This window comes from Pteropus vampyrus, unplaced genomic scaffold (genome assembly GCF_000151845.1).
Source record: "Pteropus vampyrus isolate Shadow unplaced genomic scaffold, Pvam_2.0 Scaffold249, whole genome shotgun sequence".
NCBI lineage: Eukaryota > Metazoa > Chordata > Mammalia > Chiroptera > Pteropodidae > Pteropus > Pteropus vampyrus.
Genome location: NW_011889030.1, coordinates 2,113,013 through 2,125,113, shown reverse-complemented (window position 1 = coordinate 2,125,113; position 12,101 = coordinate 2,113,013). Strand labels below are relative to the sequence as shown.

Genomic DNA, 12,101 nt, shown 5'->3' with positions numbered 1-12,101 from the left:
TTTTTCTATCTGGCTTATTTCACTTAGCATGATTATCTCGAGGTCCATCCATGTTGTTGCAAATGGCAGTGTTTCATCCCTTTTTATGGCTCAGTAATATTCCATTGTATACATGTACCACAGCTTCTTTATCCAGTCATCTATCGTAGGACACTTTGGTTGCTTCTATGTCCTGGCCACTGGAAATAATGCTGCTATGAACGTCAGTATACAAATATCTTTTCGGATATGAGTTTTCAAGTGTTAAGAGTAAATACCCAGTAGATGGATTGCTGGATCATATGGTAGTTTTATTTAAAACTCAATTCTTAGTTTTTTGAGGAACCTCCGTACCGTTTTCCACAGTAGCTGTACCAATTTGCAGTCCCACCAGCAGTGTATGAGGGTTCCTTTTTCTCCCCATCCTCTCCAACATTTGTTATTACCTGTCCTTTTGATTGTAGCCATTCTAACAGGTATGAGATGGTATCTCATTGTGGTTTTGATTTGCATTTCCCTAATAGCTAGCGATACTGAGCATCTTTTCAAATATTTGTTAGCCATTTGTATATCCTCTTGGGAGAAGTATCTGTTCGTGTCCTCTGCCCATTTTTTGATTGGATCATTTGGTTTTTGTTGTTATTAATGAGTCGTATGAGTTATTTGTATATTTTAGATATTAGGCCCTTATTGGAGGCATTGCTTGAAATATATTTTCCCATTCGGATGATTGTCTCTTTACCTTGGTGACGATTTCTTTTGCTGAGCAGAAGCTTTTTAGTTTGACGTAGTCCCGTTCATTTATTTTTGCTTTTACTTCCCTTGCCTTTGATGTCAAATTCATAAAATCTCTTTAAGCCCAAGGTCCATGAGTTTAGTTCCTGTTTTCTTCTATGCATTTTATTGTTTCAGGACTTATATTCAGGTCCTTAATTCATTTTGAGTTAATTTTGGTGTGTGGTGATAGACAACAGTCTAGTTTCATTCTTTTGCAGGTGGCTTTTCAGTTTTCCCAGAACCACTTATTGAAGAGGCTTTCGTTTCTCCACTGTATGTTTTGGCTTTTTTGTCAAAAATTATTTGCCCATATAAATATGGGTTTACTTCTGGACTCTCGATTCTGTTCCACTGGTCCATGTGTCTCTTTTGCTGGCAATACCATGCCGTTTTGATTACTGTTGCTTTGTAGTATAATTTGAAGTCGGGCAGAGTGATGCCTCCAGCCGTATTCTTTTTTCTCAGGATGGCTTTGGCAATTCAGGGTCTTTTGTGTTTCCATACAAATCTGATGATTTTTTGTTCTATTTCTTTAAAAAATGCCGATGGAATTTTGATGGGGATTGCATTAAATCTGTATAATGCTTTAGGTAATAAGGTCATTTTAACTATGTTGATTCTTCCAATCCAAAAACATAGCATATCTTTCCATTACTTTGAACCTTCTTTGATTTCTTTTAATAGGGTCTTATAGTTTTCATTATATAGGTCTTCCACATGTTTCATTAAATTTATTCCTAGATATTTTATTCTTTTAGTTGGCAATTGCAAAAGGAGTTATTTTTTCCACTTCATTTTTCCCCCCTTTCATCCCTCCACCCCCACTTCCACCCCTGACCTATGGACGTTGCCATTTCCCCTTAAGAACTGGATCTCTGAAGGTGGGGCGTCTCCTCCCACACGCTTGCGGTGTACACCTGGAGCCTGGCGCACTCAGGGCCTTGTACCCCCGGCACACTCGGGGGGCCTGGCGCACCCGGGGTATGGTCCGTGGCTCCACCTGGGGCGCGAACCTAGGACCTTCTGCGTGTAAAGCAGATGTGATGACCACAACACTACAGAGCCACCCCCATATTTTTACCACTTTTTCTGACATTTCATTTCAGAGTATAGGAACACTGTGAATTTTTGAACGTTGATTTTGTATCCAGAAACTTTACTCTATTTGTTTATTGTTTCTAGTAGTGTTCTTGTGGAGTCTTTAGGGTTTTCCATATAGAGAATCGTGTCATCGCAAATAGTGACAGTTTGACTTCTTCGTTTCCTTTCTGAATGCCTTTTATATCTTTCTCTTTCCTGATTGCACTCGGTAGGACCTCCAATGTTATATTGGATAACAGTGGCGATAGTAGACAGCCTTGCCTTATTCCTGATCTTAGAACATTTTGAGTTTTTCACCATTAAGTATAATGTTGGCTGAGGGTTTGTCATAGATGGCCATTATCATGTTAAGGTACTTTCCTTCTATACTGATCTTAACTGTTTTAAAGATCATAAAAGGATGCTGTATCTTGTCGAAGGCCTTTTCTGCATCTATTAATATGATCATATGATTCTTATTTTTTAATTTGTGTGGTGTATCACATTAATTGATTTGCGCATGTTGAACCATTTTTGTGCCTCTTGGATGAAGTCCACTTGATTGTGGTGTATAGTCTTTTTAATATGTTGCTGTATTTGGTTCGCTAGTATCTTATTTAGAATTTTTGCCTCTGTGTTTATGAGAGATATCGGTCTGTAATTTTCTTTTTTTGTATTATCTTTACCAGGTTTTGGTATCAGGGTAATGTTGGCCTCATAAAATGAGTTGGGAAGTATTGCCTCCTCCTCAATTTTTTCGAAGAGTTTGAGGAGAATAGGTATTAAATCTTCTTTGAATGTTTGGTAGAATTCACTGGTGAAGCCATCTGGTCCTGGACTTTTACTTTTTGGTAGGTTTTTGATGATTGTTTCAATTTCCATATTGCTGATCGGTCTATTTAGATTTTCCAGATCTTTTTGATTCAGTCTAGGAAGGTTGTATTTTTCTAAATACTGGTCCATTTCTTCTAGGTTATTAAATTTGGTATGATATACGTTTTCATAGTATTCTTGTATGATCCTTCGTATTTCTGCAGTGTCAGTCGTAATTTCCCCTCTTTCATCCCTAATTTTATTTATTTGTGTCCTTTCTCTTTTTTGCTTTAGTGAGTCTAGCCAAGGGTTTGTCAGTGTTATTAAGCTTCTCAAAGAATCAGCTGTTTGTTACATTTATTTTTTCTATTTTTTTTGTTTTCAATTTCATTTATTTCTGCTCTAATTTTGATGATTTCTTTCCTTCTGACTTTAGGCATCATTTGTTCATCTTTTTCTAGTGTTTTAAGATGAAGCATTTGGTTGTTTATTTGGGCTTGTTCTTGTTTTTGGAAGTAGGCCTATAATGATATAAACTTTCCTCTTATGACCGCTTTCGTTTGCTGTGTCCCAAAAGTTTTGATATGTTGTACTATCATTATCATTCGTTTCTATGTATCTCTTGATCTCTCTCTTTATTTCTTCTCTGGCTCAGTCATTCTTCAGTAGCATGTTGTGTAATCTCCATGTATTTGTGGTTCTTCCTGCTCTTTTTACAGTTGATCTCCAGCTTCAAAGCGTTATGATCAGAGAATATGGTTGGTATGATTTCAACCCTCTCATATTTGTTGAGGCTATCTCTGTGTCCCAGTATGTGGTCGATTCTTGAGAATGTTCCATGTGCACTAGAGAAGAATGTATAAGCAGCTGTTTTGGGATGAAATGCTCTGTAAATGTCAGTTATGTCCAGTTGGTCTAATGTGTCATTTAAGGACGTTATTTCCTTATTGATTTTTCTGTTTGGATGATCTGTCCATATAGACAGGTATTTAGGTCCCCTACTACGATAGTGTTTTGGTCTGTTTCTCCCTTTAGTTCTGTTAGTAATTGCTTTACATGTTTCAGGGCTCCTTGATTGGGAGCATGGATATTAATAAGTGTTATGTCTTCTTGGTGCACCAGTCCCTTTATCATTGTGAAGTATTCCTCAGTATCTTTCATCATATTTTTTATTTTGAAGTCTATTTCGTCTGAGAATAATACTGCTACTCCCACTTTTCTCTGAATGCTATTTGCTTGAAATATCATTTTCCACCCTTTCACTTTGAGTCTATATTTGTCTTTGGAGCTGAGATGTGTCTCTTGGAGACAGCATATGGTTGGGTTTTGTTTTTGGATCCATTCTGCAACTCTGTGCCTTTTTATTGGTGAGTTCAGTCCATTTATATTTAGGGTGATTATTGAAATATGAGGTTTTCTTATAGCCATTTTATCTTTTGCTTTCTGGTAACTTGGTGTTTCCATTGCTTCCTTGTCCTTGTGTTTCTGTTTTCTTTATTTTGGTTGGCTTTTCTGAGTTTTCCCTCTGGTCCTTGTTCTTTTATGTTATATACTTCAGTTCTGAATCTTTGGTGTGTATTTACCATTATGAACATGTAAAGGATAGTTTTATGTACGTACAGCCATCCATTTTCTTCTGCGCGTTCCTTATCTCCATTCTTCTTCGTAAATTTGGATCTTTGATTCCTCCCCTTTTCAGTCATTGTTGTCTCAATTTGTCCTTATGTATACTGAATGTTCATTACTGTCCTGCTATCTCAAATGTCTTATTTTTAAAGTTTATAATACCCTGTTCTTAGTAAGGGTTGCACTCCTTTGCTTCTATCAGCCTAGTAGTCACCTTACTCCTAATTATGTAATTTTTTTTTTTGTCATTTTGGTTTAAGTGAGCTGATCCCTTTCAGTATTTTCTGTAATGCAGGCCTCATAGTGGAGAATTCGCTCAATTTTTGTATGTCTGGAAAGGTCTTTATTTCTCCTTCATATCTAAAGGAGACCTTAGCTGGATTCATTATTATTGGCTGGTATTTCCTTTCATTTAATAGTTTGAATATTTGATTCCTCTCCTTTTTGGCTTGTAAAGTTTGTGCTGAGAAGTCCGAAGATAATCTAATGGGTTTTTCTTTATAGGTTACCATCTTCTTTTCCCTGGCTGCCCTGAGAATTCTGTCTTTGTCGTCGATTTTTGTATAATTTTAATACAATATGTCTTAGTGAAGGCTTTTTGGGGTTGTGATAATTGGTATTCTGTTGACTTCTTGAATTCCAAGCTCCAGCTCATTCCTCAGATTTGGGAAATTCTTGTCAGCTATTTGTCTGAAAATGCTTTCTAATCCCTGCTCTTTTTCTTTGCCTTCAAGAATGCCCATTCTTATGTTTCCTCTCCTGATAGTATCAGCTAGTTTTTGTATTTCTCTTTCATTATTTTCATTCTTCGGTTTCTCTCTTCTTCCTTCTTATTTATTTCTAGATTTCTGTCTTCGATATCACTGATCTTTTCCTCCATTTGGTTGACTCTTTCCCAAGCTTGCTATTTCATTTTTTAACTCTTGCAGTGTGTTTTTTACTATTTGGGTCTTTTTGAGGGTTTCAGTCTCCTTACTAAAGAACTCATTCTGCTCATCTAGTTGTTTTTTCAGTTCCTGAACTTGTTGATGTGAACCGTTTCAGATCTCATTGAGTTTTTTCAGAAGTACCATCCTGAATTCTCTGTCATTTAAGTCACATATTTCTATGTCTGTAAGCTTATTTTCTGGAGATTTTTCTCTTTCTTTTTGAGATGCCTTGTCACATTGGTTGTTCATGGTGTTTGATGGACTATTTCTCCGCCTGGGCATTAATGGAAGTATATTCTGCCATTTTTCCGGAAAGAAGATTTATTATATAAAGATCTCTCTTTAGCCTTTTGGGAAGAAGGCGTTTTTCTTTTGGTTTCCAGTAGGTGGCGTCTAAGCCCCTTGGACCCCTGCTTAGTATAAAGCCTTAATAATACCTTTTTTTTTCCTTCTCTATGTTTAATCATGCTCTCTACCCTCAGTCTCAGTCCCTGTCAGTGTTAGCAATACTTTTGGTAGTGTTTGCTCCATGGTGTCCGGTCTTGGAGGATATGGGAGGAGAGGCCCTCTGGGTTGAGAGTGGGGAGCTGCAGCTCAGCCTTGGTTTTGCAACCCCAGCTTTTAAAAATCTACTGTTGTTTCTCTACCATCTCCACTTTTCTGCTTTCTGCCCTGATGACTGGACACTGCCACCGGCCACGTGGAGCTCACAGCTGTCCCAGGCAGGGCTATTCAGGAAACCCTCCACACCTTTTCCCTTCCCCCTTCTCCTACAGGGAGCTCCAGCTACGAGAGGCAGCTTCTTTGTTTCTCCTAGTCCACTGCCCAACACCTGGGATCCTGACCTGTGGTAGCTCTTATGCACAGATCCCATGCTCAGACATGCTGGTGTGCAGTTTGGGTGTTTTGTTTTGAGTTTTAAATGTTAAGCTTATTGTTGTTTCACGGGGAGAAATCTAGGGATGTCTTTCACTATGCCATGTTTCTGACGTTGAATGATCCATAGTTAATTTGTTTACTCAAGCATCACCACAAGCGTGTGAGTAATGCATGAATAATCGCCTGTGAGGGCTGCTATGTCACTAGGCAATAGGAAGTTTTCAGCTCCAGTGTGATCTTATGAGACCACTGCTGTGTATGTGGTCTGTGGTTGACCAAAACATCCTTATGTGGGGCATGTCTATATTTATAAAAATACATACATGTATAGGAGAGGGGAAAGCCAGTGTGTTTTTTGTGTAATTACTGTTTATATTTTCATTTTTAGAATGAGTTTGTCTAAAGACTCTCTGGCAAGGATCTGCATACTTCTTCTGTAAAGAGCCAGATAATAATACTTTCCTACTTGGGAACCACATAGTTTCTGTTAGAACTACTCAGCTCTGCTGCAGCCAGTATGTAAATAGATGGGCATGGCTGCTTTCTAATAAAACTTTATTTACAAAAACAGTCTGTGGTCAGGATTTGGCTCACAAGCTGTAGTTTGCTGCCCCCTGCTCTAAGTTGAAGGTTTTGATCTCTCTGTATAAACTGAGTATCTTTGTTTATTTGAAAACCAGGAATAGCAGTTTCACTCTGGTCAGTTTCTCCTAAATGCATACCTTGACCACAGACATAAATTAATCAGTAAAAGAAAGAGCTCGAAGTGCTTTTGTCAATGAATAGAGGGATTAAAATTGTCAACTTTGAAAATGAAAATAGTTTTATTATTATGTGCTTCCTAAACTGGGCTGTGTGTATCCTCGACTGGGCCACAGGATCAAGCATTGGTTATACTTACTGACAAATAATTTTAGACATATTCATAAAAGGAAAAATATGTTTTTACATGTATATTCTAATACATAAGTATTCTAAATATATATGACACATGTATATACAAATATTCTGCATGTACTAATACATATATTCACATATCCTTGTGTGTGTGTGAACACATTAAGGAATAAGATCAGATCGTCATATAATGAGTTAAGAATGCACGTGTATTAGAGACCTCTGTGTTAGATTGCTGGCGCCATTAGCTGTGTGACCTTGGTTAAGTTTCTTAAACTCTTAAGCCTTAGTATATTCACCCATTTGATGATAATAGTAGTATCTATTTCATAGGGTTTTAAAGATTAAATGGAATAATGCGGACCTTCTTTGTAAGGTGTCCATAATGATAGCCATTATTATTTTATTATTGGGACATAAAATCTCAGTGGATTTTAAGGTATAAGCTGTAATTCAGTGAAAATTTCAGTGCCATTAGAAGCATGAAGTATGTATATTTTCTCTTACTCTTTTTTCTTTCATTCATCTCATGTTTATTGAGCACCTGATTGGACACAAGCACTGGTAGTTTATACTTCTAGTAAGTGATTCCTTTTGTTTCTTTTCAAAAGTTGCTTAGTTGGTTTAGTGTGTTTGTGATTTTTTTAAAAAATTATAAACAATTTTTGTTATGCTCCATAGGAAACCTAGCTAGTTTTGTTTGCATATTAGATCAGCTTTCTTTTTTTCTTTCAGTGGTGTCTGTATTTGGTCCTTTTTTTTTTTTTTTTTTTTTTTACCTCTCTTTCACTTCCTGACACAGCTCCAGTTGTCTCCTTTAAGGAAATGGTTCTCAAATATGTGTTTTTGGCAAATCTTTCTCTTGAGCTATTTGGCAGTCTTGCCATCATTTAAAACTTAAAAAAAAAAAAAAAAATTGGTCTAATGACAAATTTCTCATCTGTCCCAGCTCTCATTCTTGCTCCACCCAAGATTGTTATCTTTACCTGACTTGTGTTTGTGTGTGTTTCAGAATTTTTTTTTTTTCAGTTTACTCAGGCTTGAAATTTTGAAGTTATCTTTGACTCTTCTGTTTTCTCTATCCTATAGCTACCACAGCCTCTGCATTCTTTCTTATTATCTAGAAACCTTGAATTTTTATATCCTGATTCAGTTAGCCTCTATACTTATTCTTGATTATGCCTCACTCTGCCAACAGAATAAATTTTATAAAATATCACTCTGATTCTATCACTTGTTGACTCTAAATCCTTATTTCCCCATGTATCAGTTCTAAGCATAGTAATGCTCTGCAACAAAACACACTGAAACTCATTGGCATGCAGTAACAAGCATTATTTCTCATTCCTGCTGGAGTGGGCCCTACTTTAGCCTGAAAGTTGGCATAAGGTTGGCTGACCTAGACAGGGTTTAGTTGGGCTTAGTTCCAAGATGTATTTTGGGTCTAGGTCTGCTCCGTGTGCCTCTCATTCTCTTTGGATCAGAGGTTTAGCTGGGGCAGGTGTATACAAATTTTGTCTCCTTTTAGCTCATGCTGTTCTCTCTGACTTGAATGTTCTTCAAACCTTGTTTTTGAAATCTTTTCTATTCACTTAACTCTTTTTTATTTTGAACATCATCATATAAGCAGAAACAGTGAAATACTAACAAAATACACACCTGTCTATCCTCCATTCTAGATTCAGCCGTTGGTAACATGTTGTCACATATGTATGTATACTGTATGCTTTTTTCTTATATCATTTGAAAGTAAAATGCCCTTTTATACCTCATCATTCGTCATCTTGAGCATTTTTGTACATAATATCAATAATGTTATTTTTCTTAAATTAACTATAATTCCATCAATATCTATCCAGACATATTTAAATTTCCTTTGCTATACCAAAAATGATTTTTACATCACTGCTTTTTTAAAACTAGAGTTCAGATTTCATTTTTGCATTTGTTGAGTCTTGTTAGTTTCTTTTCCAATTTGTGATGTAGTTAGTATATCTATTTAGGTCCTTTATTTTCTCTCAACAGTATTTTGTAGTTTTCAGAGGTCTTGCACATCCTTTGTTAAATTCCTAAATGTTTTGTTTTTGATGCTATTATAAATAATTTAAAAATTTTATCTTGCAGTTATTTGTTGCTAGTATGAAGAAATTCTGTTGAGTTTTGTTTGTTGACCTTATACTCTGTGACTTTGATAAATTTATTTATTAGTTCCAGTAATTTTCATAGATTCATTTGGATCCTTTATGTACACAATTATGTTATCTTTTGCCTTATTTTATTGGCTAAGACTTCAGTACAACGTTGAATATAAATGGTTTCAGTGGGTATCCTTACCTAGTTCCTAATCTTAGAAAGAAAGCATTCACTATTTTACCTATAAGTATGATATTATAGAGTTTTTTTTAAAGGTGAGCTTTAACTTTTTGTAGAAGTTTCCATCTCTTCCTGGTTTGCTGAAAGTGTTTATTATGAAGGGGTGTTGACTTTGTTAGATGCTTTTTTCTGCATCTGTTGAAATGAACAGAAGACTTTCCTTTCTGATTTTTTTTCCTGAAGTATAGTAAAATTCATTGATATTGGAATATTACACCAACCTTGCATTCCTGGGCTAAACTACACTTGGGCATTATATATTATACTTTATATATACTATTGGATTTAATTTGCTAATATTTTGTTGAATGTTTTATTGTCTGTGTTCATAAGGGATGTTGATCTGATAATTTGTGTTTCTCATGTTGTGTTTTTAGAATCAAGGTTATTCTAGTTTCATAAAATGAATTAAGAAATGATCCTGCTTTCTCTTTTTTCTGAGTTTGTTTTAAGATTCGTATTATTTCTTCCTTAAATATTTGATAGAATTAATTGCTGAAACTATATTGGCCTGGAGTTTTTTGGAGGAAAATTTTAAAATTTCATCTTAAATTTTAAAAATAGAGTGTGACTTATGATTTCTGTTTCTTCTTGAGTCAATTTTAGTAATATATATATATATATATATATATGTGGTGATGTTCCCTCTTTCGTTCCTGGTGGTGGTAATTTGTGTCTTTTTTTTGTTGTTCAATCTGTCTAGATAGATAGAGGCTTTTGAGTTTTATTGATCTTTTCATAAAATTGTTTGTTTTCATTGATATTTTTCCTCTCGTTTTTCAGTTTTCTCTTTCATCAGTTTTTGTACTTTATTTCCTTCCCTCTTCTTGATTTGTCCTTAATTTGATCTTTTTTCTAGGCTCTTAAAGCAGAGTCTTACTTAGATCAATTGGTTTTAGAACTTTTTTCTAACATGATCATTTAATACTTTAAATTGCCTTTTATGTTCTGCTTTACCAGCATTCCACAGATTTTTATGTGTTTTTGTTTTCATTAAGTTCAAAATATTTTCATAAAGCCCCTGTTTTCTCCAACATCTGCATACCTGTTCCTTAGAGGAGTTTCTCTCCTCATTTTTGTCCCTTCTCAGTGATAAACTGGCATTGCTTGTTACCCAGTGCTTTCCAGATTGGTAGAGCAGAGAGGGCAGAAATGTTCTTTGTTGTGCTATAGTCTCAGTCTCAAATCGTGTGCCTGAACCTTGAGGATGGGACTCTAGTCCTACTGACATAAGAATCTGGGTTCTGGACTGCTGTTGTATGCCTTCCTCTCAGGGACTGAGGGTTTTTCTCTCCTCCAATAACAAGGCATGGAATATGCTTTCCTTTTCTCAGTGGCTTAAGGCTTTTGCTGTCTATATGAGAGAAGGTTTTTGCTTCTCTATATGAGAGAAGGATCTGGGCAGGTTGGTGGGCCTTTTCTTTTCTCACAGTGGCAGCAGACAATTTCCAGATCAGATCCTAAATACAGGAAAATAAAACTTCCAAGATGTATTTTATGTGAAATATCTTTTAGTGAAAATATCTTTGAGATTTCTCACGGAGGCCTTGGATAATAAATAACAAAGATTTATTCTTTAAACTTACAAGAGGAGATGCTAGAAATAATTAGTTTACTTGAAGTGTTACTATTACGAGTTGTATGGAAAAGTTGTCACATCAGAAAAGATACTCAACCTTCCTTAGGTTAAATGTATATGGTAAAACACAATTTAAATAATAAATATTTCAAAAATTGCTTTTTTATGAAAAGTTCCTGGAGATTCATCAGTGTCCTCATGGGCAACCAGTGGAGGTCTGTGGAAGAGTCTATGAGGAGTGTAAACTGTCCGAGGCTTCCAGGGGTTTTATACTGTCAAGTTGTCCAGTCATCAGCCTTAAGCAGTTTCTTATAATTTTAGCTTTCTTCTTTCCTGCTTATATGACAGTGATATCTTCCTTTTGCTCTACCATAGGTGACTCTTTTTTTGTCATCTTGTTTCTCTTTTGAAGTATCTTTCAATCCTTGGGATTCATGCTACTTGGTTATCTTTTGATGTTAGTGCTTTGATGGATTCAAGGAAAATTTGGGGTAATTTAGAAAGTGTTTAATTGCCAGTGTTCTAGAGTTTTCCAATTATCTTTTTGTCACTTACTTTTAGTTTAATTCCATTGTGGTCAGAGAACATACTTTGTCTACTCTGGATTTTTTTAAATGTATTTATTAAGATGTACCTTGACTTTTTGGAGACTCCTGGCTAATCTTCTTCTAGAAGTCCTACAGTCAGTATATTTATCTGATTGTTTCCTTAGGGTGATGTTTAACTTGTTCTTCGATCCTTTGTATTTCCTGTAAATTGAAATTCAGATCAAGAGACTTGATTAGATTCAGGGTAAACATTTCTCTGCTTCAAAAATGATGTCTGTACTACTTCTTGCATTATACCAGCAAGATAGTAATATTGGATTAACCCAATATTGGTGATGATTAGGTTTGATCAATTACTTAAGGTGGTTTTCTCCACTGTAAAGGTTTCTCCCTTTGTAATTAGTAAGCAATTTCTAGGGTGGTAATTTGCATTCTTTTCATTTTTCACATTCTATCCAAATGTCACCTTTTTATTCTAATCAGAGGCCAATACAGAATGACACTTAGCATTAGCTCTTCTTATTGTTGAGTCCCATTCTCCAACCAGAAGTCCTTATAGTTTCTAGTCTATACTATACACATTTTAATGGCACATATCTCATATGGTGTGGTGGTTACATA

The 12,101-nt window shown here is 35.5% G+C and overlaps 1 protein-coding gene across 12 annotated transcripts in view; it reads left to right on the top strand.

Moving 5' to 3' along the window:
• Positions 1-12,101, top strand: part of HERC4 (HECT and RLD domain containing E3 ubiquitin protein ligase 4) — a 122,188-nt gene that overhangs the window by 67,970 nt on the left and 42,117 nt on the right. The window lies entirely within an intron of this gene.